This window comes from Coenobita brevimanus, chromosome 92 (assembly GCF_032717465.1).
Source record: "Coenobita brevimanus isolate Jiangsu-jjx chromosome 92, ASM3271746v2, whole genome shotgun sequence".
Classification (NCBI taxonomy): domain Eukaryota; kingdom Metazoa; phylum Arthropoda; class Malacostraca; order Decapoda; family Coenobitidae; genus Coenobita; species Coenobita brevimanus.
This window is the reverse complement of record NC_137045.1, coordinates 12,949,046-12,976,198: the sequence shown is the minus strand read 5'-3', so window position 1 is coordinate 12,976,198 and position 27,153 is coordinate 12,949,046.

The following is a 27,153-nucleotide window of genomic DNA, read 5'->3' as shown; positions in this document are numbered from 1 at the left end:
GCATCCTCACTCAAGGGGTTAAGGAGGGATGATATGGGAGATGCCCCTCACAGTATGCAGCGTCTCTCAATATACTGTATAAATAGATAGAAAGATGGACCGATAGATAGATGGATACAGGCACACGGGCTTATCATTTACGCCATTTTTTCTAACGCTATCAAACAGAGATCTAACCTAGGCTGCATAATTATCTCTTGACGGTGGAAAGACCAACGATAATATAAAGTATCATTATGTTGAAGAGGTTAGTTGCTACATTGTAAAAGTGCTGAGTCTGTTCTCTTGCCCTTTCCTTCACTTTCCTCCTTCCTTCCTTTCTATCCTCTCTTCATTCTCCTCCATCCTTACCTTCTCTCCTTCCTCCACTTTCCTTTTTCCTTTCTTTCCTCTCCTTCCTTCTCTTCTCTGTCCTCCACCTTTTTCATTTCGACTCTACGACCCATCTTCCCTTCTCTTCCTTTCCTTCTCTTCCCCTTTTTCTCCCCCTCTCCTCCTTTTCCCTCCACAGTTTCTTCCTTCCCTAATCTTTTCCCCTTTTCCATCTTTTCCCTTTTTCCTTCTCCCTTCTCTCCACTCTTTCCTTTCACCTCTCCTCGTCTTCCTCCTCTCCTTTCTCTTCTTTCTTTCCTCCACCTCATTCCCTTCCCTCCTTCTTCAACGCCTCCGGCAGAGCGCTCTAATTACGATATTCCTTCCTTCACCTCCTACCCTCCCTTCATCCCCTCCCCCTCTTCTCCTTCCCCTCCTCCCCTCCCCCCCCACTTCTCCTTCCTCTCATCCCCTCCCCCTCTTCTCTCTCCCCTCATGTCCCCCTCCTTTCCTCCCCCCATCTCCTTCCTTCACCCCCTCCTTCCCTCTCCGTCCTCTCCTTCCTTCACCTCCTGTCTCTTCCCGTGTCTTCTGTTAAGTCTATCCCTCCCTTCCCTTCCCTTCGATCTCTTCAGTTCCATTCCTTCTCTCCCCTTTCTTTTCTTCCTACCTCTCCTCTACATCACCTCCCTCCATCAGTCTCTTCTTGTCCCTCCTTTCCTACCTCCTTCCCTTCCTCCTTCTTCATCGCCTCCGTCAAAGTGTTCCTCGTGATTACAATATTCTCGACGACACGTTCTCTTTATCACGTACGCCATCCATCTTTATAATTTACCTCCTTCCCTCCTCCTTTCCCTCCTTCTCTTCCTTCACCTTCTGTCCTTCCGTCCTTCACCTCCACATATACTTCTTCCTTCTAAATCTCCCCTCCTTTCGTAACTTCCTTCATTCCTTTTTTTCTTTTCCCTTTTCTTCTCATCTTCCCTCGCTTCATTTCACTTCTTTCATTTCCCCTCTTTCCCTCCCCTCACTCCTTCCCTCCACTCCACCTTACCCTCCATCTCTCTCCTCCTCTCCTCCCTACCGTCCATCCCATCACCTCCACTCCTCCTTACCCTCCATCTCTCTCCTCCACTCCTCCTTACCCTCCATCCCTCACCTCCACTCCTCCTTACCCTCCATCTCTCTCCTCCACTCCTCCTTACCCACCATCCCTCACCTCCTCTCCTCCTTACCCACCATCCCTCACCTCCTCTCCTCCTTACCCTCCATCCCTCACCTCCTCTCCTTCTTACCCTCCATCCCTCACCTCCTCTCCTCCTTACCCTCCATCCCTCACCTCCTCTCCTTCTTACCCTCCATCCCTCACCTGTTCTCCTCCTTACCCTCCATCTCTCTCCTCCTCCTTCATCGCCTCCGTCAAAGTGTTCCTCTAATTACAGTATTTCCAACGCCCCTTACTCTTCATCACGTACCACATCAATCTTTATCATCACGTTCTTCTGTTAATCCACCCCTCCTCTTCCCTTCCCTTCCCTTCCCACACTTTCTTCCTTTCTCCTTCCCTCATCCTCTTACCTATAATCAGCCTTCCCCTTCCCTCCCTCACTTTCCTCTTTTCTTCCTTCTCCAGTTTCGTCTTTCCTCTTTCTTCCTCCTCTCCAGTTTCTTCTTTCCTCCCTTCCTTTCCCCCTTGCTTGCCTTTCTTGCTTGTACTCCCTCCATTCCCTAGTCTTATATCCCTTCATTTCATCTGGTTTCCTTCCCATCCCTCCTTCATTCATCTCTCTCTCCCATCCTTCGCTCCCCTCCCTCCTTCATTTTCTTCTCCTTTCCTACCTTTCCCTCCCTCCTCCTTCTCCCTTTTCCCTTTCCTCCTTTCCCCCCTCATGCTTCACACCCTTTCCCCTCCCTACCATCTCATCCATCCATTCCTTCCCCTTTCTTCTTGCTAATACTCGTATCTCCTTCCCGCCGCCCTTTCCTTCCACTCCTCCTTCTTTCCCTCCTTCCCTCCCTCCCTTCCAACCTACCCCACCTTCTTCAACACCTCCATCACGTACGGCATCCATCATTATAATTTCCCCGGAGCGTAATTACTAATAAGGGCAAATTACTGCTCGTCATGATTACTGGAGAACAACCCGCGCTGGGAAGCCTTCATTATCGGAGAAGAAATTGCTGGGGAGATTTTATATGCGAAGTTGGTTTACTGCGACGCCTCACGGTTTACCCCCGCCGCACCTCCACCCCCCCGTCCACATTTTATACTTTACTCATTCTTTGCCCCCATCCTTCCACTATCATCCCTCCCCCCCTCTCACAGTCTTTTCCTGCACCCCTCGCCCCCTGGTTCCTCCTCTCTCACCCTTTTCTTTCCATTCCCCTTCCTCTTCCTCTCTTTCAACTATTCTTTATTTCTTTCCCTCTCCTCTCCTCTCTTGTTTCCCATTCTCTTTCCCCTCATCTCTCCTCCTCCTTCCCCTTCCCTCTCATCACCTCACCCCCTCATCTCTCCCCCTCCCCCTCCTCTCCTCATCTCCTCTCCCCCTCCCCCTCATCTCCCCCTCACTCCTCATTACGGTAACCTGTAATGGTGTTTTCCGAGTTTGCGAGGAAAAATACGAATGTGGGGCGATGACATTTTTATTCTCGATAGTTCCATATTATTTTACTATTTCTTCCCCTAATTATGATAACCTGTAATGGCGAGGGTCAGAGTTTTGGTAAAGTTGCTTGTTTGTGAGTAAATAACGCGTGTTCTGTGCTAGGCAATTTTATTATATTCCTCGCCCAGGCCTAAGGTAGGAAGAGAGGTTGGGATGATGATGGTGGTGGTAATGTGGATGATGATGGTGGTGATGGTGGTGGTGATGATGATGATGATGATGATGATGATGATGATGATGGTAGTGGAGGTGGTGGTGATGATGGTGATGACGACTTTTATTCCTGCTGCTGCCTGACGTCTGGTGGCGAAGATGGAGAGGAAAGTGCAAGTAGAAGTACAATATACCAAAAATTGTGACAAAAACTAGATGAGCAGAAGAGTGGAAGTGTGAAGTAATATTACAAGACGATGATTGGATATTGAGATAATGATAGGTATGAAAGAAGTAGAACGAGGTATACGAGCATATATGAGAGGAGTAGAAGGGGGTATACGAGCATACTCTCAAAATGATAAGGTAAAACATTAGGACGGGGTTTAAAGATGAAAATGGACATGAGAGTGATAAAAAGAGGTAGACGCAAAAAATGATAGTTGATGGCTTGATGTGAAGTTGAGCATGGATGTGATAAAGAGGGGTAGATTAAAAAAAAAATAAGATGGGAGTGGTAAAGAGGGATGGATAAATAGATAGACAGGTAGATAGATAAAAGGGTTAAGACGATGACTAGCTATAAAGATGAAGATAGATCCAAGTGATATAGTGGTTGAGGGAGTGAGTGGGGCAGGTGACGGGATATCGACAGGCCGGGTGAGTGAGTGAGATAGAGCACTGGGATGTATTGATATCTCTCTCACACACACACACACACACACACACACACACACACACACACACACACACACACACACACACACACACACACACACACACACACGTGCGTTTGTGTTTGTGTGTGTGTGTGTGTGTGTGTGTGTGTGTGTGTGTGTGTGTGAGAGAGAGAGAGAGAGAGAGAGAGAGAGAGAGAGGGAGTACCAGGTAACTCTTGCATTAGAAAGTTGGGTAGAAAAGTAGAAAGCGTGTGTAGGTAGACGGATGCTGCATGCCCATCGTAATGAGGAAGGAGGAGGGGATGAGGTCAGACAGTGTGTGGCAATTATGTCCTCTGCACCTTATGAACATGGATTACTTTTAGATAAAGTAATATTACGTTAAACAAGTAAAGATTACTAACAGTGAATCAGATTAGTAAACCGAACATTATTACTCTTTGGAATATAATCAGGTAATTATCGTTTTGAATATCGCGTTAGATATCGTCAAATTCCCTCGTAACACAGTATCATTATTAATCAGCATGGTAACCTGAGCCGGCCTAGGCAAAATTACTCTTTTAATTCCGCTACGCCATATCCTGTTAGGGTAATTGGAATCGATTACCCCTTTGCCCTGTAGCCACGCCATGCCTCCACATCCCAACGAGAGTGGTTACCTATTACGTCTACTTTAGCATTTGGCCTATAAGAGGGGTCTAATTGTTAAAACTATACAAATTACTCTCATTTGGCTCTTAACTTATTCCCGTTTGCCTTTAGTACAGTGATTTTCTTCTATTCTTTTTTTCTTAGCGTTGGACACTTATATTCGACCAAAGAGACTGTTAGTTGTGAAAAGATCAAAATTTAACTCAGTCATACCCATCAGTACCATGACATTTTTTTTATATTATTTTTCTTTCTGTTGTTACAAGATCGTTGTATTCAGCATGAGAGAGACTGACGGCACTAGAGGAGTAAAATGAAACTGGAATTATTTGCTTTAGGCTGCTTATGATTGCGTGTTCTCATTAACCCAGCGGCCACTGTGAACGCTGTCTACCTTTCCATCTCTCTATCTGTCTATCTGTATGTTTATCTATCCGTCCGTATGCTCTCTCTCTCTCTCTCTCTCTCTCTCTCTCTCTCTCCCCGTATGTTTATCTCATCTATCCATGTGTGTATCTCTACATAAGTCTATCAGTCTTTACGTCTCTGTCTGTTTATCTGTGTTTGTCAGTCTTTCTTTATCTGTGTATCTGTCTGTCTACTGTATATCTAGGTGTCCATCCTTTTGTCTGTATGTCTGTGTCCAACTTTCTATCTATTTGCCTACACATGTTTATCTATCTGTCTATATGCAACTAAACCCTTCTTTCGCGACCTTCCCTGTCTCTCGCCCCATCTGAAAATATATTTGACATGCATGTGAGGAGACCATTTGAGAAGAGCTGAGACGACAACCAAGGGGAAGGAGGGGAGGGGTAAGGAAAGCCCTGTGATTTATTAAGGAAGGTAAAAGAGGGTTGGATTTGGTTAGTAAGAGGTTCAGTGGGAAATGTGTAAAAATGAGAAGGATTTGTGTATTTAGTGCTTGAGTGAGTTTGTATCTGGAGGTGTGGGTGGTGTGGGTGTGTGTGTAGGGGGGAATGGGTGAGTGTGAGTGGGAGAAATATGTATGTGTGTGTGTGTGTGTGGGTGGGTGTCTTTGTTAACGGGGATATTTGTACGATAAATTCCTGCCAGAGAGAGAGAGAGAGAGAGAGTCAGTGAGAAAAAGAAAATAAAGATGATATTTCTCAGATAACCTCAAACTCCCCAAAACAGAACACCAAAAAAAGAAGAACGACAGCAGAATACAACACACAACGCAGAACAGATTGGAAGCGGAACAATATTACTCTCTGAGCTGGCCATACGGAACCAGACATCCCCCGTAGATAAGAATGATAAAGTGGGACTGTTCCTTGTCTTTTTATCATAACCCACAAATACTGAAGCGCGGTGGCCATAAATATTTTCCTTCTTGACTTTTACAGCATCCTGACAGAAACCCCTATATGCAAATTGGAATATATATCAAGTAATTTTTTTTCTATTCTCTCTCTCTCTCTCTCTCTCTCTCTCTCTCTCTCTCTCTCTCTCAGTTGCCTGTGTAAGTCAAGCCTACTTTTTTTTTTCCCTTGCCTCTAATTAGTGTAATTTTCTTCCTTTGTTGGTATAATTTCTTTCCATTTTTTAATTATCTTAAAATTGTGTAACTCATTTTACCTCCTGGTGTAATGGTGTAATTTCTGTCTCCCTTTTTTATTTTTTCCCTTCCTGCTTTCTGCCTGGTGTAGTTCTCTCTCTCTCTCTCTCTCACACACACACACACACACACACACACACACACACACACACACACACACACACACACACACACACACACACACACACACACACACACACACACACACACACCGTTGGATTAATTTCTTCCCTGTCATTTTTTTCTCCCTCTTCTCTATATATTATGTAATTTTTCAAACTTCTACGTTCGAATTTTTCCTTCATCATTTTTTCCCCTTTGTCGACAGACTTCCTAATTATGGATCGTAAGATTGTGAAAGTTCAGAAAGTGGTGCAGAATGAAGGAAGGGAAAGAGGGAGATGATGATGATGATGATGATTGATGATGATGATGATGATGATGATGATGATGATGATGAGGAGGAGGAGGAGGAGAAAAAATACTGATGATGATAAGAGTGATGATGATGATGGTGAAAAAGATGATGATGATGATGATGATGATGTGATGAACGGGGATAGAGATTATTGGGAAAAAGAGTTGGAAAATTGATGGGAGGTTATTGACAAATGGTTTGAGAGAGAAGTAGACTGATAGATAGGTAGATAGATAGATGAACAGGATGGAGATTTGGATGAAAGCGAGATGAGAGAGAACGAGAAAGGAAAAGGATGATTAGATAGATAGATGTATAGATAGATAAGTAGGTAGGTAGATGAGGCTGTGTAGGGGAGATAGTGGAGTATGAGGGGGGAAGTAGAAAGACTTCATAAGTGTATATTAAAAAGGGACAGATAAGTATAGATAGATAGATAGATGAATAGATAGATAGATAGATAATTGGACCTGCATGAAATGATTGATGGGTAGGCAGGCGGATGGATGGATAGAAAGTTAGTTACGTAGATAGATAGATAATTAGAACCAATAGACAGACAATATGACAAACATTTATAAGATGACAAAAAAAATCAGATGAAATCACAAACAAGCCGATATAAATGAGAGAGAGAGAGAGAGAGAGAGAGAGAGAGAGAGAGAGAGAGAGAGAGAGAGAGAATACTTTTAATATTTCCTTTTGTTTGGGAAAAATGACAAAAAAAGTAATAAAATGCATGAAGAAAGCAAAAAAAAGATTACGGTATATATATATATATATATATATATATATATATATATATATAAGTGGTCTCTCTCTCTCTCTCTCTCTCTCTCTCAGCTGGGGAAACGAGAGAGAAAATTCAGTAGAGGAAAGGAATAGGCACCAGGAGACTGGATGCAATTCTTTTAATTTTTTTTCTCTATTACTGGGATAAAAAAAAAAAAAATGAAAACCAGGCAAAGAAAAATATAAAAAAATCTTAAAGGAAGTGCTTAAGCTGAGTAGATAGTTTTTTTCTTTTTTTTTTCTTTTTTTTCGCTGATGGTATGACAAGGAGGAGGAATACAGAAAGGAAAGAGATGGTTATGAGGGAAGTATAAAGATAGATGATTCTTTTTTTCCTCCTTTTAAGTTGTTCTTGTAATAAACTTTTTCCACTTTTTCATCTGATCGTTTAATGTACTTTTTCCTCTTTTCCAAGATCTTTTGTTTTTATGTTAAGGTGAAGAAATTAAGGGACAATGGAAAAAAAACAAAAAAACAATGAAGCTCAGGGATAGGGTTCTGCGCTGCCTTTGTTTTAATATTATCTCTTTCTTGATTCCAGAAAAAAACAAGAATGATCAGAGAGAGGAATAATAGAAGAAAAAAAGAAGACACGGGATCGAGGCAGAAGAAAGTGAGTAGCCGTTGATATCTTTTCTTCTTGTTTTTATTTCCATTTCCTGATATTAACCTTTTCACCATGATTACCATTTTATTTTTCTTATTGTTATTTTTGACTTGTAAGGAGAGAATTTTTTTTTTCAAGAGAGGTGTCTTCTGGTTAGCTAAGTAAAGTAAGAATAAAATTAAGGAATAAAATGAAGGAGTAAAATAAAAAAAAAATGCGTCATGGCATTGAAAGGGTTGATATTAGGAGGAAGAATTTGGGAGTCCGAGAGATGCTACGTACACTCTCTCTCTCTCTCTCTCTCTCTCTCTCTCTCTCTCTCTCTCTCTCTCTCTCAAGGCCAGGAGAGAATCAAGGGAGAAGCACCAGGTGAGTGGGTGTTCTTTTGTTTTTATTTTTTTGATATATTTTTCTCATTTTATGTTTGTGAAAGGAGGATAAGAAGCACAGATGCCCTTTTTCTGCATGTTTTTATATCCATGTGTTTTTATGCTAAGAAAAGAATGTGGAGGAGGAGGGAAAAATATGAATTAAAAACATGCAGCGTAAAATATTGTTCTTCATTCTCTCTCTCTCTCTCTCTCTCATAGGAAAAACAAAGGGAAGAGGTGGGAGAGATAGAAGAGGGGATCAGAATGTATACATAAAACAAACAGATTAGGAAATTTACTCTTTCCTGTTCCTAATCTCCTCTCTTTCTTGTTGCTAGGAAAGAGAGAGAAGGAAAAGGGAAGAGAGAAAAATTGTGTCAAGGAAAGAAAGAGAAGGAGGGAGAGGAAAAAAATGGATAAAAAAAGAGAGCCGTAGGAAAGCCGAAGGGAGTGGGGGGACATTTTCAGGAAATTATGAAAATGAGCTGTAATCTGGTGTAATAAGAAGGTTTCCCCTGGCGCAAATTACAAGGGTGCAGCACAAGGGGGGAGGGAGGGGTGGGGGAGGGAAGAGAGAGGGGGGTAGGGAGGGTTAGGGAGAGAGGAAGGGAGGGGAAGGAGAGGGAGAGAAGTGAAGGGGAGGGGATATAAGAGCAAGAGAGAGGGGATAGGGAGAAAGGAAGGGTGAGGGAGGAGAGGGAACGAAGTGGAGGGGAGGGTATAAGAGGGAGAGAAGGGGGTAGGGAGAGAGAAAGGGTAGGAGAGAGCGAGGAGAGGCTGGTAAGGGGATGAGGGTCGGCATGGGGGGACCAGGGGAGGGGTTCCGAGGGAGGGAAGAGAGAGGGGGGGTGCAGGGGGAGGGGAGGGGGAGGAGAGTGAGAGAGGAGAGGGAGAAAGAGGTGAGAGAGGAGGAGAAGGGAGAATGGAATAAGGAGAGGGGAGAGGGAGGAGAGAGAAGGAGGTTGTGAAAGTTGGGTAGGTATGAGGGAGAGTGAGAAAAAAGTAAGGGGAGGGAGAGGGAGAAGGAAGGGGGCATGGGAAGGAAAAGGAGGGAAAGGGGGGAGCAAGAGGAAGGAGGGAATTAGGGGGAGGGTACAGGGGGGGAGAGGGGGGAGAGGGGAAAATATAAGATGGGGAAGGGGGAGTCAAGGAACTGGGGATAGGGGCTGGAGAGTAAGGAGGGAGGTGGGGATAGGAAGAGGGAGAGGTTTAAGTGGAAAGTAGAGTGAGTGGAGTGGGGTAGGTCAGGGTTGAGAGAGAGAGAGAGAGAGAGAGAGAGAGAGAGAGAATGGAAGTCAGTATACGAAAACTCGTAGGATGTGTGTGTGTGTGTGTGTGTGTGTGTGTGTGTGTGTGTGTGTGTGCGCGCGCGCGCGCGCGCGCGTGTTTACATATGAGTCAGCATGTGTGTCTGTATATGGAGAACAGAAACTGAAGGACAGTGACGATAAAAAGGGATGGATCGGGATGAAAGAAGTATGAAGGGAGAATGGAGAATGATGTGTAGTGGGGGGTGGGGGGGCTGGAAAAGAGAGGGAGAGTGGGAGGAGAGGGGGAGGAGGGAGAGGTAAGTAAAGATAAGGCGTAAGAAAAGAGAAGGAAGGAGACATAAGAGCTAAAATAGTGAAGGAAGGGAAGCTGGGTAGTCTTTAGAGAACATTTGAGAGGGGCATTTACGAATAATGAGAGAGAGAGAGAGAGAGAGAGAGAGAGAGAGAGAGAGAGAGAGAGAGAGTAAAACATAGGAGAGACAAATGGAAGCTTAAGAAGAGATAGGAGGGAGGGAGAGGGGAAAGAGGGAGAGAAAGCTAAAAGATAGTGTAAAAGAAAGGGGAGGGAGAGAGAGGGGAGATAAATGAAAAATTAGAGGGGTCGAAGGGGAGAAAAGAAAAAAATAAGAAAAGAGTAGGAGAGAGAGAGAGAGAGAGAGACCCTTGATCCTTATCCAACCCCTGTCCAAAAAATAACTAAGAAATGTAACTCAGAATATAACACCCTCAAAGATGACCTGATTAATTATTCCGGAAGAGGCCCCAGAAGACAATGACCCCTAGTATAGGCCTAAGGGTCGTGTTCTGCGTGTCTTTGAGGAATCCGTAACGCCTCTTGCTGTGCGATTTATCCTGCTTAAAACATATGAATAACTGTCTTTTAAATTACTGATGGAATTCACGTCGCTATTAAAAACGGCAAAAATAAAATCTATGGGTAAATAAAAGTGCAGAATAAATCGCTAAAAAAAATATGTTGCGAAGTCTCCTATGGTACCCCAAATTAAGGCTCTCTGTGGGTTGTAATCTCGAGGGCTAAGGAGGCTCCCCTGTCCCTTTGTTTTAAGCGTAATGATTTTTCTTAGTATAGTTTAACCCCTCTCTTCCTTAGTGGAGTTTGCTACAATAAAATAAGGGGTTAAAGTGAGATAGAATTTAACTTCCAGAAATGGATACTTACGCTCTGAAATTCTAAAAGGTCAAGAGAAGAACCATAAATGTCTCACTTTTCTTACATAATATGGTAATTGAGAGTCAGAAAGCTGCCATATTTCCCATTTTTCCCCTCTGCTCTTAATATTTTTTTTTCCTGTCGTAGATAAATGTATTGATAATTCGTGCAGGCGGTGGCTTGCCTAGGGAAACAAATGTTAGTTACGACACAGAATTAATCGTAAGTTTTCATTTTCTTCGTAATTGAGCCCAGAGCTAACATATTTCCCATTGTTTTATATTTATTTATATATTTGTTTATGTATATATTTATTTTATTTTATTTTTTGATATTTATGGCTAGGAAGAGTAAATTTATAAAACATTATACTGAGGGAGTTTATAGTGTAACTGTAAATCTCTCTCCTCTTGTGTAAGCCACTTTATGTAATTAGGAAGCTGGTGTATTTTTTATAGCTCATCCTTCTGCTGGCCTTTATGTTTGTTCCTGTCCATGATAAAAAATATGTAATTCGTGGTGGCTCTGGGTTTAGCAAAAAGAAAAAAAAAGAAAAAAAAGAAAGCCTAGTTGCAACAAAAAATTAATCTTGGAATTGTTTGAGGTCAAGGATACTAAACAAAATTTCCATCTTTTTTCCTCCGTTGATTTTTTTTTTTTTTTTTTTTTTTTTTTTTTTTTTTTGCCCGTGATAAATGCATTACTAATTTATGCGAGAGGGTAGTTAAAGAAAACCTAAGAAACTGAGTGTAGTTATTACCGGAAATTGAGGGAGTTTAAGCCAAAGGAAACTAAACACATATCTCACTGTTTTTTCCCTGTGTTTTCTTTCATTTTTTTTTTCTGCTCTTGATATATATGTATGATTACGGCGGGAAGGGTAACTTAAAAAATCGAGAGCTTAGTTACAGCAGGAAATTAATCTTGGGCAAGTGAGTTTGAGCCCAAGATAGTTTTTTATACTTTTCCCGTAGCTCTTTGCCTCTCCTTTGTTCTATGTTTTTTTTTGCTGTGCCTAATAACTGCATTGTTAATTCATAAGGATGGACGGCTATAGAAAACATAGGATAGAAAATTGAGCTTAGTCATTACAGGGTAATGAGTTAGTTTGAGTCCAAAGACACTGAACATATTTCCGGAGGTTTTTACATGTGCTATCCCCCCCCCCTTTTTTTTTTTTTCTCAGTCCTTGATACGGATGAGTATTGCGGGACGGGTGACTTAAAAAGTAGAACGTGTAGTAAGTGCGTTAAAGTCAAGAAAACTAAAATATTTTTCATTGTTTTCATTTCCTTGCCTGTCTTTCACATATTATTGCCTTGTCTGATAAATGTATTGATAATTCATGGTGGCTGATGGTGTGGTAGGGAAATAGAAAGCTTAGTGACAGCGTTAAAGCCGAGGAAACTAGTAAATTATTCACTGTTCTTTTCCTTCCATTTCATTTTTTTTTTGCCCTGCCTGATAAATGTATTGATAATTCGTGGTGGCGGAGGGCTGGCTGATGGTGTGGTTGGCGGGGCTCCAGGGCTGGTATGATAAGTGGCCACGCATACCATCTGTTACGGGAATAAATCTTTGCTTTGACAACGTTGTAATGAGCTTTTGTTTGCTCCCTTTTAACTCTTTTATCTTTCACCCTCTTTGCTGTCTTATACGTTTGCTTTGTCATTTCTCGCAACTTATTCACTTTAAAAATTTTGCTCTGACGACGTGTGTAATTCTTTTTCCATTTCTAACTTTATTCTTCCGTCCTGTATACTGTCATTTGCCATTTCGTTTTTGTATTTTTTCAGGGTTTGTTTAGTTTTCTTTGGGGTTCTTTATTATTGTCACACCAACATTACCATCCCACTTCCACGATCATTTTCCATTTTCCCACTATCTTTACTGTCTTGCATATTCTCTTTAATCTTTCACACACAGGTATTTTTCACTTTGTCACGTCTTCCTTTCACATCCTCGCTGCTGTCTACTTACACATGATGCGCCAAAACAAATACCATCTGTTGAGATAAATCTTTGACTTGACAGGATGTGTAAGGAGATTTATCGGGCAATTGTAACTCCTCTCGTCCTCTTTACTGTCTTGCATCCACCGTATACGTTTGACATTCTCTCTCTCTCTCTCTCTCTCTCACACACACACACACACACACACACACACACACACACACACACACACACACACACACACACACACACACACACACACACACACACACACACACACACACACACACACACACACACACACACACACACACACACACACACACACACACACACACACACACACACACACACACACACACACACACACACACACACACACACATCTTGGACTTCCTTTTTCTTACATTCTTTCTGTTTTAGCTTCCTTTTTTATCCTATAGATATAATGTCTGTGTTGTACCTTTTTTTTCAACCTATTCTCTTTCACATTTCCTTTTTATTATTTCCTAACCTCTTTTTTCACACATCATCATTACCTCCCTAGCTTCAGCTCCCTTTTCTCTTTCACTTCTTTCTCTCCTTTTCTCCTTCATTCTCACTACTCTCTTACCTACTTTTTCTTGCAGCCTCTCACCCCTCCTTTCATTCTCCTTCCCATTTACATTCCATCCTCTTTTCCTCTTGTCATTTGGTTACAGTTTCTTTTCCCACACTCTGCATTTCTTCCATCCACTTCACTTTTTTTATTATTTTCTTTTTCTTACCCCATCTTTACTTCCTTTTTACTTCCTATCCCATTTTTTGTCCTGGTATATATTTTTCTTACATTATTTTTCTCTCCTTTTCTCATTGTCTTAAGTCTTTTCTTTCTTTCGTTCCTCATCCTCACCCCGTCTTTACTATCCTTTCAGCTCCTATCCTAGTTATCCTTTGTTCCTGGTTTTAATTTGTGTTTCTCTTTTCTCTAGGTAGCCTATTCTGTATTCCTTCTTTCCCTTTCTCAGTCTCGGTACTCGTTTCTTTCGTTTCTCTTTCCCACCCCTTCCTTATCATCCGTTTCGCTCCTGTCCTGTTTATCTTTTGTTCTCTGGTTATAATTTATGTTTATCTATTCTTTCTCTATATTCCTTCCTTCCCTTTCACATATCCTGCACTCTGTCACTCTGATCTAATGCATCCGTCTCCCATTAGATTCTGCGACGCATTTTACATACCAAAGAGAGAGAGAGAGAGACAGACAGACAGACGGAGAGAGAGTTACATAGATACACAGACCAGAATACATAGATACACATACCAGACAGACCATACGATTTCTACAAGGAATTGCGGCCATAATACCAGAACTCAAGCCTGGATGGATAGATTGATGGAGAGAGAGAGAGAGAGAGAGAGAGAGAGAGAGAGAGAGGTCGCTTACACATTTGAGTTATTTATGATCACTTAGTCTTGTCAGTTTCTCTTGTCCAGTCCTTTGTGTTTCTCTCTCCTTCTTTTTTTATATATTTGTTTTATGTCTTTCTCCTTCATTGTCTCATATTTCATACGTATCTCCATTTATTATACTTTCCCTCTCCATCTTCCACTATTTTTCTTTAATGTCCCTATTTATGATTCATCGTCCAGTCATTACCTCTTATTCTCTCTTGTGTATCTGTCTTCATTTTTGGTATATCTGTCCATTACTTTGCTTTTTTTTTTTTTTTTTTAACTCTTCCTTATTCTTTTATTTTCTTTCATTCGTTTTCTCTCTTCCCTCTTTTGTGCATTTCACTTCTTTTTCTTTGACGTTCCTCCTTGTCTCCCCTTTTCTCTCTTCTAATCCGTAAACTTTTTGTTTTTTCAATTTTGTTTTTATATTTCATTTATGGTTCTCCTCTTCGTATATTTTCATAGATTCGCTTATTTTTTCTCTTCCCCTTGCTCAGTCTGATAAATTAATCTTGACGCTTCGAGGATAATTTGGAGCTATATTATTCTTTGTTTTTTCAATCTCATATTCTCTCCCTTGTCCTCCGTCCGTTCTCCCATCTTCAATTTCCTCATTTAGAATATATCTCTTGCCTTCTCTTTCTTTCGCTTTTAGTATTTCTTCCTGTTTATCTTTTTTATTTCAAGTTTCTTTTTCCCAATCTCATTTTCCTTGCCTTTTTTCTCACGTTTCCTTCTCAGTCTGTTGCCTTCTTTCATCCCTCCTCCTCTGCACTACTTACATTTCTTGTTTCTCCTCCTCGATTACTTCTCAACTGTCTTTCTCTGTTCTTCTTCGTCACGACCAGCTTTTCTTTGTTTTCTCCCTGTTTCTCCTTGTTTCTCCTTTGTTTCTTCCTGTTTCTTCTTCGTTTCTCCCTATTTCTTCTTCTTTTCTCCCTGTGTCTCCTCCTTTTCTGTTTCTCTGATCTCTTATTTCTTCCGTTACCCCGATTTCTCTTCGTGTTAGTTTTTTTGTTTTCTGGATTTTTTTCACTTTTTTTCTTCACTGGGTTTCATTTGCCTTTTGCATCTCCCTGTATTTCCCTTTCTATGTTTCATGTATGCTCTCTCTCTCTCTCTCTCTCTCTCTCTCTCTCTCTCTCTCTCTCTCTCTCTCTCTCTCTCTCTCTCTCTCTCTCTCTCTCTCTCTCTCTCTCTCTCTCTCTCTCGCTTTTTCTGCTCTCCACATTTATTCCATTTCACCTTTTCCAGTATGATTTTAGTTTCTCGACATTTACTTATTCTCCTTCTTTCTGTTCGTCTTTTGTATTTACTTTTGACTCTCCCTTTCCTTTTCTGTTTTCATCGCATCCCGTCGTTCCCCATTTTGTCACTTTAATATTCCTTTAATTATTACCCTCGCATCTCTGTTTCTTTTTGTCATTCTCCCTCTTCCCAACCTTTCCGTGTCTTGCCTCCTTTTCCCATCTCTCCCTCCTCCTTCTCCTCTTCCTCCTCTATTATCGCCCGTCCTCCTGCTTCTATAATCATCCTTTCTCTCTCCTGCTTTACTTCCTTCTCTCCATTTTGTATCCTTCCACCCCCTTATTCTCATCTGTCGTCACACCACCACCTAATTTTTTTTTTTATCTTTCTTCCTTTCTCTCTTCCCATTCTACCCCCTCCTCGCCATTCAGTCTCTTTCCTCCCTGTCTTTCTCCTCCTCTTTTATCACTGTCTCTTATTCTTTGTTCCATCCCCTCCCACAGCGATAAATCTCCGTCGCATCTGTTTTCTCTACCAATTTCCTTCCTCCCTATCCATCTCCTTTTTTCCCCTGTTTTACTCTGCTTCCTGTTTCTACCCTTTTGCTTTTCTTCCCCATTTCCCTATTCCCCCTTTTTCCACTCGTCCTCTCCCTAGCTCCAAATTCACACTCCCTCTTCCTTCCCCTCTCCTTCTCCTTTTCGCCATAATTCTCTACCTATTTTCATCCTCCCTTTTCCTTTTCTCCCGATTATTTTCCTTCTTTCTTCTTATCTTTATCACCCCGACCTCTCTGCCACTTCATCCCCTTAATCTCACAATGAATTCCTGTTGTATATCTTCTCTCCCATTTCCCTTCCTTCAATCTCCATCTCCGTATTTCTTTCGTGCTTTACAATCCTTATCTTCGTCTCATGCAGTTAGGTACCATAGTTACTGTCTTCTCTGAAACAACTAGCCACGAAGGGACTATTTAGGTCTGTTGCTGTTTGCTTTCCTTTGTACTCCTTTGAACTTCCCTTTTCCTTCCCTTCATAGCTGTGCCACATACTTCCCATTAAACTTTCCTTCCTTCCTTCCGTCCTTCCTTCTGTTCTTTCTTTCCGTCTTTCTTTTCTTTTTTATTTTTCTCCCTTCCTTCCTTCCTTCCTTCCTTCCTTCATTCATTCATTCGTGTATTCATTCATTCCCTCTTTCCTTCATTCCTTCCTGCCTACCTTCCACCCTTTCTTCCCTACTTCCTAAGTCCTAATCCTACACTTTTGTCTAGTTAATCTTCTTTCTTCTACTCCATTTCCTGCTTCCCTTACCAACCCCTCTTCCATCTTCCCATCTTCTCTCCATCCTTCTTTCTCTCCATCTCGTCCCTTCCTTCCATTTCCTTCTTCTCTTCCCCACTTCATCACCAGTGCCTTTTATCTTCCTTTAATCTTCCTCCCTCATTCATCACCCACTCCCTATTTCCTTTTTCATCTCCTTCCCCCTCGCGGTAATTCCCCATCGTGTATCTTCCGGAGAGAGAGAGAGAGAGAGAGAGAGAGAGAGAGAGAGAGAGAGAGAGACAGACAGACAGACAGAGGATGAAGTTTGCTAGATAGACAAAAGAAAGCATTACTACTAAGAGAGAGAGAGAGAGAGAGAGAGAGAGAGAGAGAGAGAGAGAGAGAAAGAGAGAGAGCAACATAAACATTACCCGCTCCGCCTGGCAGCATCCCCATTCCGGTTTGTGAAGACGGATGCGTGCACTCGCTATCTCTACCAGTACTCTCTCTCTCTCTCTCTCTGTTTGTTCTTCAGTCTGTCTGTCTGTCAAAATTCTTATCTAATGTGTTTCTTTCTCTGTCTTTATATCTCTCTGTTTATCTCTTCCTTCATATATCTTTTTCTGTCTGTCCATCTGTTCATCTGATTTGAGTTTATTCCTCTTCCTCCATAAAAGTGACTTCCTTCTTAGTCCCCTATTTCCTGCTTTGATTTGTATGGTTGTCCCCCTCTCCCCTCTCCACGCCATCACCTTCCAGTTGTGTTGCTGATCCTTCCCCTCATTCCTGTTCCCCCTACCCTTCCCCTCACGTTTTTTCCCTTTTCTCTCCTTGTATGGCTCTCTCTTTTTCCCATCCCATCTCATCCCATCTCCTAAAGTTTCGTGTTTTTCTCTCCCTCTTTCTTCCCTGCCTTCCCTCTCCATCACATCCCTATCCCCCCTTCCTCTTCCCCCTCCTCGTTGGGTGGCGTTCCCCCTTCCCCAAACCTCATCATTACAATCCTCCCCCTCCCCACTCCCCACCCCACTTCACCCTTCCGTTGTCTGAGGTTCCTTTCCTCCTCTCTTTCTGTGTGGTGCTGCTTGCTGTTCCGTACCACTTTCATCACTCTGTTGCATTTATTCCACTCTCATCACATCTGTAACAGTAAGTATGAATAAATTTTCGCATGATTCGATCGCTTTGGTCTGCCACAGACTACCTCCTTCTCTCTATCGTAATTAATTTCCACTCCGATACAGACCACAACAAAATAAATATCACATCCCCTGCACCACGGGCAGTAAATCTAAGGGAAAGGGTCATGAAGTGAAAAAAAAAATGGTGTGTGTGTGTGTGTGTGTGTGTGTGTGTGTGTGTGTGTGTGTGTGTGTGAAAGAGAGAGAGAGAGAGAGAGAGAGAGAGTTGCCCCCATTCTGTCACCCTGTACCCACCGTCAAACGGAATTCAATAGCAGATTCCTCAATTCACCTCCACGACATAGCTTGTGATTGGCGTAACCTCGTGATACTAGAAGGGTCCCTAGCACCTCAGAACGAACCTATTCCCAGAGAGGAGGATGGTGAACTGAAAGAGAAGAGCAGTGAAGACCTGCAGTCTTATTTACAGCTTCAAGAAAGTTTATAGATATAGCTTACTCTCCAGCGATGCACAAGCTCATGAGGAATTCAGTCATAAACAGTAGTAGTAGTAGTAGTAGTAGTAGACCCAGGTTTATCTGAAGTGTGAACCTAGGTGACTACAGACTTAAATTACTCTTCTGCAGTCCACCATCCTTACTTCAATTAACAGGGAAGTAGTTGAGGGACGTTTGTATAATCAGGCAGTGGAGTCACCCAGTTATATCGGTGCCACCACATGAAGGCATCCCTCTCGAGCACAGTACACAACTTAAACACTATTTATTAAGCTTGGGAATGTTTATAAATACAGGGCTTCCTTTTGAGACGCACACGCCTATAAGGAATTCAATAGCGAATTCCTGGGTTCACCTCCAGGGGGCCAGCCTGCCTGCCTCTCAGCCTTTAATGCCTTCCCCCCAGCACCTCAGTTTCATTTTATTTATTCATGTATTTTTTTTATCACTCCCAAGCGATTTTATTTTGCCCAGAACAGCCCCCTGGTAGTAAAGGAGTTAATTAAGGCTTTAACTAATCCATTCTATTTGAAAAGCGTCTCCTGAGCTGAATAAAATCGTTTAGAAATAACAAAAATGAATGAAGAAGACGTCAATATGTTCCAGGACTTAATCTCAGTACACATTTCTCTCTCTCTCTCTCTCTCTCTCTCTCTCTCTCTCTCTCTCTCTCTCTCTCTCTCTCTCTCTCTCTCTCTCTCTCTCTCTCTCTGTCTAACCTCTCTCAGTCTTTTCAGCACTTTTTTTTCAACGTCTCACTTCTCACTTTTAATTTCGCCACTCTTATGCCCCTCATCACTTTCTTTTGTAGTTTTTCGCGTGATATATTGCTTAATCTTACCTAAAGTACCTAAACTATGATATCTCTTGTATGCGGAATAAAAATTATCTCGCATTAACAAGAACTAACCATCATCATCATCATCTTTCCATCCTCGCCATCTTCTCCCCATCCAGTTGTCTCACATGCATTTTGCTCCTGTATTAATTTTCGTCTTCCTATATTCTCACTTTCTTTTTCCTATCTCACTTGCATTTCCGTATCTTGTCATATTCATTTTCCATCTCTTTCACTTTTATTCACTTTCGTTATTCTGTCATCTCAATTTCATCTCACTTTACCATCTCACTCATCTTTCCATCTCACTTCCTCTCATCGTCCTCTGCAGTCATCCCCTCACCACACTCTTGTCTTTTATCATTCCTTCACCTCACTCGCTTTGCCTCACTCGGATCATCTCGTTCTCATCGTATCGTCATCTTACTTTCGACTTACCACCACCTTGCTCACCTCATCATCTCACTCTCATCTCGTCGTCATCTTACTCTCATCTCATCATTTCACTCCAATCTCATCATCACATCACTTCATCATAATAGTCTCATCATCCTATCATCCCACTGTCACATCTCGCCATCATCAGATCATCTTCTCATCTCACTGTCATCTCATCACATTACTCTCATCTCTTCATCACCTCACACTCATTTCATCACTTCACACTCATTTCATCATCTCTCTCTCATCTCATCTCCCCATCTCACTATCATCTCATTATCTCACTCATCATCTCATTATCACCTCGTATCATTATCTCACTCTCATTATCTTCACAGCTCATTCTCATCATCATCTTATTCATATCGTCGCCTCATTCTCATCTCATTACCTCATATCATCACCTCACTCTCATCTCATCATTCTCATCTCACTCTTTCCTCTTATCTCATCTCATCTTTCAATCTGCCCCGGGTGATTGGCAGAGATCAAAGTCTTGGAGTCGAGGCCGAGATGTTATAAAAATTGGACGGGAAGGAAAGACCAAGAAGTCTGGTTGAGGGAATTATAACAGGCAGCTAGTGAGGTGAAGAACATGGATCATAACAGGTGAAGAACATGAATCATAACAGGTGAAGGACACGGAATCATACCAGGCTGTCAGTGCGATGAATAACTTGAAATACGGTGAATAACATGGAACATTAACTGGTTTTTAACTGAATAACATGATCACCCAGCACGTGTATATTACTAATGTAAACTGTGTCGATATTAAAATGATATAAAACCCAAACAAGAAAATGTTAAGGTGTATTCATCATAATAAATCGGTCTGGAAAAGGTGTTACGGAGTCAAGTTCACACATCTACCTAGAATTTGACCGTAAACCAGACAACACCCCTCTGCTTGTTCCAACTCTCATTAAAATAACATACAATAGAATGCCGGTAGAAAGCAAAGGTATTATATGCGGAATAAATCGCTAAGGAAGAGATAATACGAAGCCCACAGCTCCACCCATAATGACGTCCCTAAATTAGACGGCATCCCTCCTCTCATTCCAACTCTCATTAACATTCTGAACGGCCATCAGGGCGTCTGGAACAACATCTTTATTTCCACCCATACATCTTCACCGTCACGCCTTCACAGAACCCTTATCTTCCCCTCCTCCTTCCAAGACATCTGCTTCCTCCCATCCTAACCACAGTGACATTAGTGTGTTTATCTAATTAACAGTGACGACTAAGACAGTAATTTTTGTCAACCCATATGTCTTCATTCTCACGCCTTGACCTACCCCTCTGCCCTTCAGCCATTTCCAGTAATTCCCGTTTCCTCCGACATTTCCTCTTTCCTCCAACATTTCCCCTTTCCTCCAACATTTCCCCTTTCCTCCAACAGTCCCCTTTCCTCCAACATTTTCCATTTCCTCCAGCATTTCCCCTTTCCCTCCAATATTTCCCCTTTCCTCCGACGTTTCCCCTTTCCTCCAGCGTTTCCTTTCTTCTCAAGCATTTCCCATCAACGCCTTGTTACGTGGGGATTTCTCGTAATGATATTAAGAGTCAGCTACCAAAGACAGTGTTGTGCCAAAATAAGTAATCATCTTAATGTGATGAGACCTAAATTGTTGTTGTTTTTTATTGCGTTGTTTTTACCACCAGATGATTTTACTTAGTTTAGGGAAGACCTTTGTTAGCTAAGACGTTAAAGGAGATTGTGTTAACTTTATAAGGTCGATAAAATAATCTGGTGGTGGCAAGAACAAGCAAAATTTGAGGGTGTTTCTCATATTAAGATTTCTCCCAGAAGTTGAATATGTTTGTCTAGGAGAGTCAGGAATAATATAATTACAATCACAAAGACACCCTAAACAACATTTCTCTCCCCCTCCCTCCAGCCCAGCCCATATGTCTTCTCTCACGCCTTTATATTCATCCTCTCTCTTCCCCCACCCCAACCCCTCAACCCCTTCCCCCCTTCCTCCCTACCCTTCCTCCCCCTGCCGTGTGCCCTTCCCCTGTCCCCTTCCCCCCGCCCCCCTCCCATGCCCTTCGCCGTCCCTTTCCCTGTGTCCCACCCTCCTGCTCAGCCCATCCCCTTCCCCTGCCCTTCCCCTTCCTTTTCCCCTTCCCCATCCCTCTCCTTCCCTTCCCCTCCCTCCTCCCATCCCGACAGTTCCCCTTAAAACAGACAGCCCACTTTCTTCCCTTCCAACCTCCCCTCCTCCACAGCCGCTCCGTTCCTCACACGAATTAAAACTACACAAAGCTGGGCCCAGAACTCATTTCCGACCCTCCTACCCTCCCCATCCCTTCCCCCTATCCCTTCCTCTACCCCTTACCCACCCACCAAAGTCTCCCCAGCTCAGCCTTGACCCCCTCCTCCGTCACCTCCCTCATTCCCCACCACAGTATCTTATCTCCCCTTCCCCTCCCCACCCAGCCCTTCACCTCCCCTACTCCCTACTCCCCACCCACCCACCCACCACATTCCTCTCCCCTCCTCCTTGGTTTCCCCACTCTCCACCACAGAATCCTATTGCCCTCCCCCTTTCTCGGCCCCCTTCCCCCGTTGCTTCACCCACAACCCCCGTCTGCCTTTCCCTCCTCATCCTGCCTCAACCTCACCTTCTACCTTCCCCTTCCCTCTCGCGTCTTACCCCCTCCTCCCCTCTCTACCCCTCCTCCTCTGCCCCCCGTCTCAACCCCCCATACTAATGAAACCGACCTCGCCTCGTCTCGCGTTCCTCTTTCTCTTTCCAGTCCCTCGGTTTTTTCACTTTTTTTTTTTCCTCGCTCTTTTAATTCGGGGGCTTGGAATTAGTGCAAAGGTTTACCCATTGTAGTCCGAAAATTTGGATAACCTCTAGTCGCCTCTTGGGTATTCGAACCTATACGTGTGCGTGGTTATCCTACCTTTTATTGGGGTGTCATGCTACGAAGAACACCGAACCCCTCTGACAGAAGGAGCTTAGCATTAGATATTATGGCCTTTTAATTTATTCGTGTGTGGCAGTGAAAGTGATATCATCGTCATCGTCATCATCGTTATGGTCCTCCTCCTCCTCCTCCTCCTCCTCCTCCTCCCAGCCGCAGTTGTAACTTAGGTAATGGGGTGATGATAGAGAGGTAGTAGCGTAATGACTAATTTTTTTCTGTTGTTAATTAAAACTTTATGTTTTCCATTTGTGTGATCCCTGGTAACTGGATCAGTATACACACACACACACACACACACACACGATAAGACAGAGAGAGAGAGAGAGAGAGAGAGAGAGAGAGAGAGAGAGAGAGTACCCCCATATGTTCATCAACGTTTCCATCAGATATAACAATTTTCATTTTATTTTTAGTTTATACCCAGATTTTTTTGTTTTCGGTTTAGAGAATAAGGTTTGGACTGAAGGGGTTACACATAAGCAGCGTCTCTCTCTCTCTCTCTCTCTCTCTCTCTCTCTCTCTCTCTCTCTCTCTCTCTCTCTCTCTCTCTCATTTCACTCGCTAACATCGTCTAGAGGTAGCAAAAGTAGACACTAAAAAGCTGTTCTCTTTATGAAAGGGTTAATATTCTCCATGTGTGTGATCTGTACCAATAGAATCAGTACACAGAGGGAGGGAGAGAGTGAGGGTGCGATACGGAAAGTGATTGTGCGTTACAGGGAGTGGGTGTGCGATACAAGGAGTGAGTATGCGATAGAGTTGAGTGTGCGTTACAGGTAGTGAGTGTGCGATGCAGAGAGTGAGTGACCCTCCCCCAAATGGTCATTAATGTGATGGAGGCCTGGAATGGGGGACTCACTCGCTCTTCAATATTGGAAAAAGTGGGCCCCCCTGAACGCTCATAGGGGTCCCTGTCATGCTCCTATAGCCCATTTTTAACCTCTTGCACGGGGATTAATATTACTGTACTCCATTTACCAGACGATTTTTTTCCAGGTTAGGAGGGATTTTTTTTACTGGAAGGGGTAGATATAGCCTAAATAAACCCCCCGTTACTACTAGAAGCTGAATGAAATCGTCTGGTGGAAGGATGAATTATATACGCTGGAAGTCACGGTACTGTAGGGGTTAATATGGATGAGACCAACAAGGAAACTCTCTCAGTCTTGAATAATGGAAAGTGAATCGCTCGACACATTTATAAGGGCGGCTCTCATGCCCTTTTAGCCCTTATTTAATTAGCCTACTTATTTAATTATATGCAGCTGCTACGGGATGTGTGTGTGTGTGTGTGTGTGTGTGTGTGTGTGTGTGTGTGTGTGTGTGTGTGTGTGTGTGTGTGTGGATTTCTCTTCAGTTAAATACAGTCTTTTGGCATTAGGCTGAAAAATTGGAATTGATTTAATATTGAAAAATTAGGGTAATACTCTTCGTTGTCGCGTAGTTCTATACCCCTTACACCTTAACTTGGCCTAAAATTGGCGTCTTTTCCATCTTGAATGTTGAGCTGTTACAAGAGATGAACACTTCAATATGATGCTAGTCACGAAGAAGTCTTATGGCAAGGGTGTAGAGCCATAGCATTGCCTTATTCAGTGACGCTGCAGAAGGACGAAAATCTGGGCCACGTTTAAGTGTAAAGAGTGCAGTTAAAATCGAGTGTATATCATCAGATTGAAAGAGATGAGTTAAAACACACACACACACACACACACACACACACACACACACACACACACACACACACACACACACCTCTCTCTCTCTCTCTCTCTCTCGTATATACACAGACACACTCATTTCCAGACCAACCCGAGTCCATTACATTGGGTTAAAAGGGAGGCCAGGCAGCGAAAGGGATAAGTCTAGTGAGTTTCCAACATGTCACACTGAGAGTCTTTTCTCACTTTCATCAAGTCTCAATCAGCATGCAGGCTAAAAATAAACCTGTAGTGCAGTTTTCGATTTGTTTTGAAGCGTGTGATAGTGTATAATAGTGAATAAAGTGTATGATGGTGTATGAAGAGTATGATAGTGTATGGTTGAAGTCTGGTCTCGCATTTTTCAGAGTCTCAGCCAGTATGCAGGATAAAAATAAACCTCTACTGCAGTTTATAATAATCTGAAGTTATTTTTTCGTTTTTTTTTCTTTTCACTTTCGTAATGGTTTTAGTTCGATTTTTGAAGTGTATGATAATCGTATGGTTGAAAATTATATACTGTAGAAGCAGTTTCATAGAGAACATACATATGAAAATATTTGTGTATGTGGAAGGTGCTTTTAGGTGGACCCGAGTTGAGAAATTTCGGTAGTAGGGAGATTGGAAAAAAAAAAAAAAAAAGCTGGACTATGGGCTGAAGGAGCTGAGCTAAAAATATATATATATATATATATATATATATATATATATATATATATATATATATATATATATATATATATATGTGTGTGTGTGTGCAGCATGTGATGTGGTGTGTGGCAGGAAGAGAAGACGGAGGGGGGTGCAAGGAATAGCGTGGTGGACTGAAGAGGTGAAACAGGCTGTGGCACAAAAGAAGAAAGCATACAATGAATGGATGAGAAATAGGGGCGTGGAAGAAGTTGAGAGGCGGAAGAGAGAGTTATATGTGGAAAGGAGGAGAGAGGTGAAAAGATTAGTAAGAGAGAGTAAGAAGAGAGTGGATGAGGAATTTGGAAGGAATTTGAGTGTAAAGTGGAGGGACTGTAAGAAAATGTTCTGGAGAGAAGTGAAAAGAGTAAGACAGGGTGGAAGTGAAGTTAGCAGGGGAGTGAAAGATAAAAATGGTAGATTACTAGTGGAGAAGGGAAAAAAGTGAGCAGATGGAGAGAACACTTTAAGGAATTGTTGAAAGTAGAGGATGGAAGTAATGCGAGTATAAGTGGCTGGGGCATGGCTGGGAGAAGGAGGGAGGTGAGAAGACAGGAAGAAATCAGTAGGATAGAAGTTGTGGAAGCAATGAAGAAAGTTAAATCGGGGAAAGCCCCAGGAATTGATGGAGTGTGTGGTGAAATGCTGAAGCAAGGGGGAGAGATAGTAGTAGAATGGATGTGGAAGATGTGCAGATTGGCCTGGGAGGAAGGTAGAGTCCCGGAGGATTGGAAGTCAGGTATAATTATTCCCTTGTACAAAGGAAAAGGGGAAAAAGAAGTGTGTGGTAATCATAGGGGCATTTGTCTTCTTAGTATAATAGGAAAAGTGTATGGTAGGATACTTATAGACAGAGTTAGAGAAAGAACAGAGAAATTAGTTGGAGAAGAACAGGGAGGCTTTAGGAAGGGAAGAGGTTGTGTAGATCAGATATTCATTCTTAGATCTTTAATGGAAAAGTTTCTAGAGAAGGGAAAGAAGTTGTATGCGGCTTTCATGGATTTAGAGAAAGCATATGACAGGGTGGATAGACAAGGATTGTGGAAAGTGTTAAGAATATATGGAGTAGATGGGAAGTTGTTGAATGCTGTGAAGAGTATGTACGATGGTGCGAAAGCTGCAGTGCGTGTGGATGGTGAACTAAGTGAATTTTTCTCTTTGAAAGTTGGTTTGAAACAGGGATGTGTCATGTCTCCATGGTTGTTCAATCTGTACATGGATGGGGTAATAAAAGAGTTACAAGGTAGGGTAGTGGATGTTGGAGTGGCCCTGGTGAGAGAGGATAGTGTTTGGAAACTCCCTGTACTGTTGCTTGCAGATGATACTGTGTTGTTGCGTGAAGACGAAGGGGAGCTGCAAGGCTTGGTGGATGAGTTTGAGAGAGTGTGTAAGAAACGGAACCTAAAGGTGAATGCAGGGAAGAGTAAAGTGATGGTCTTTGAGAGAGGTGAAGTTAGTGAATGTACAGCGAGGTTGGATGGTGAGGAATTGGAAAATGTGAGTACGTTTAAGTATTTGGGTAGTGTGATGAGTAAGGATGGAGGTTTGGAGGGTGAAGTGCTTGAAAGGGTACAGCAGGGAAGAAAGGTTGCTGGTTCCTTGAAAGCAGTGATAAGAAACAGGGAAGTGAGCATGGAAGTGAAAAAGTTACTACATGACAATATTGTGATACCAACTCTAACGTACGGAAGTGAAGCTTGGACATTGTTGGAAGGACACAAGTCAAGAGTGAGAGCAGTGGAAATGAGTTATTTAAGAGGAACCTGTGGAGTCACGTGGAGAGACAGGCTGACGAATGAGGATATAAAGGAGCGTTGTGGTGTGGATGTGGATGTGATAGGAAGCGTTATGAGGAACACACTGAGGTGGTTTGGCCATGTGGAGAGGATGGAGGGTGAAAGACTGACGAAGAGAGTGTATGTGAGTGAGGTGGAGGAGGGAAGAGGGAGGGGGAGGCCGAGGATGAGATGGAGGGATGGGGTGGAGAGGTATATGAGAGAGGGGGGTGTGAGTTGGGAGCAGGGCAGTGAAATGGCGGGGGACAGGGCGACTTGGAGGCGATTTGTTTGTGGCCACCCCAAACGGGATTGAGGCGTCTGGCAATATATATAATATTATGCCATTCCAAAACTGAGCAAAATCGTCAGGTGGTCTCTCTCAAAAAAAAAAAAAAAAAAAGGATTGATCAGATTAAAAAATAAATACAAAACTCTCTATAGCTCTCGTGAGTTTTTGAAAATCGTGTGGTAGTAGCAAGAATAAAGAATAATAGAAGAAGAAATGATAAAGTAAGTTTTGTGAATGGGGAACCTGGCTTTC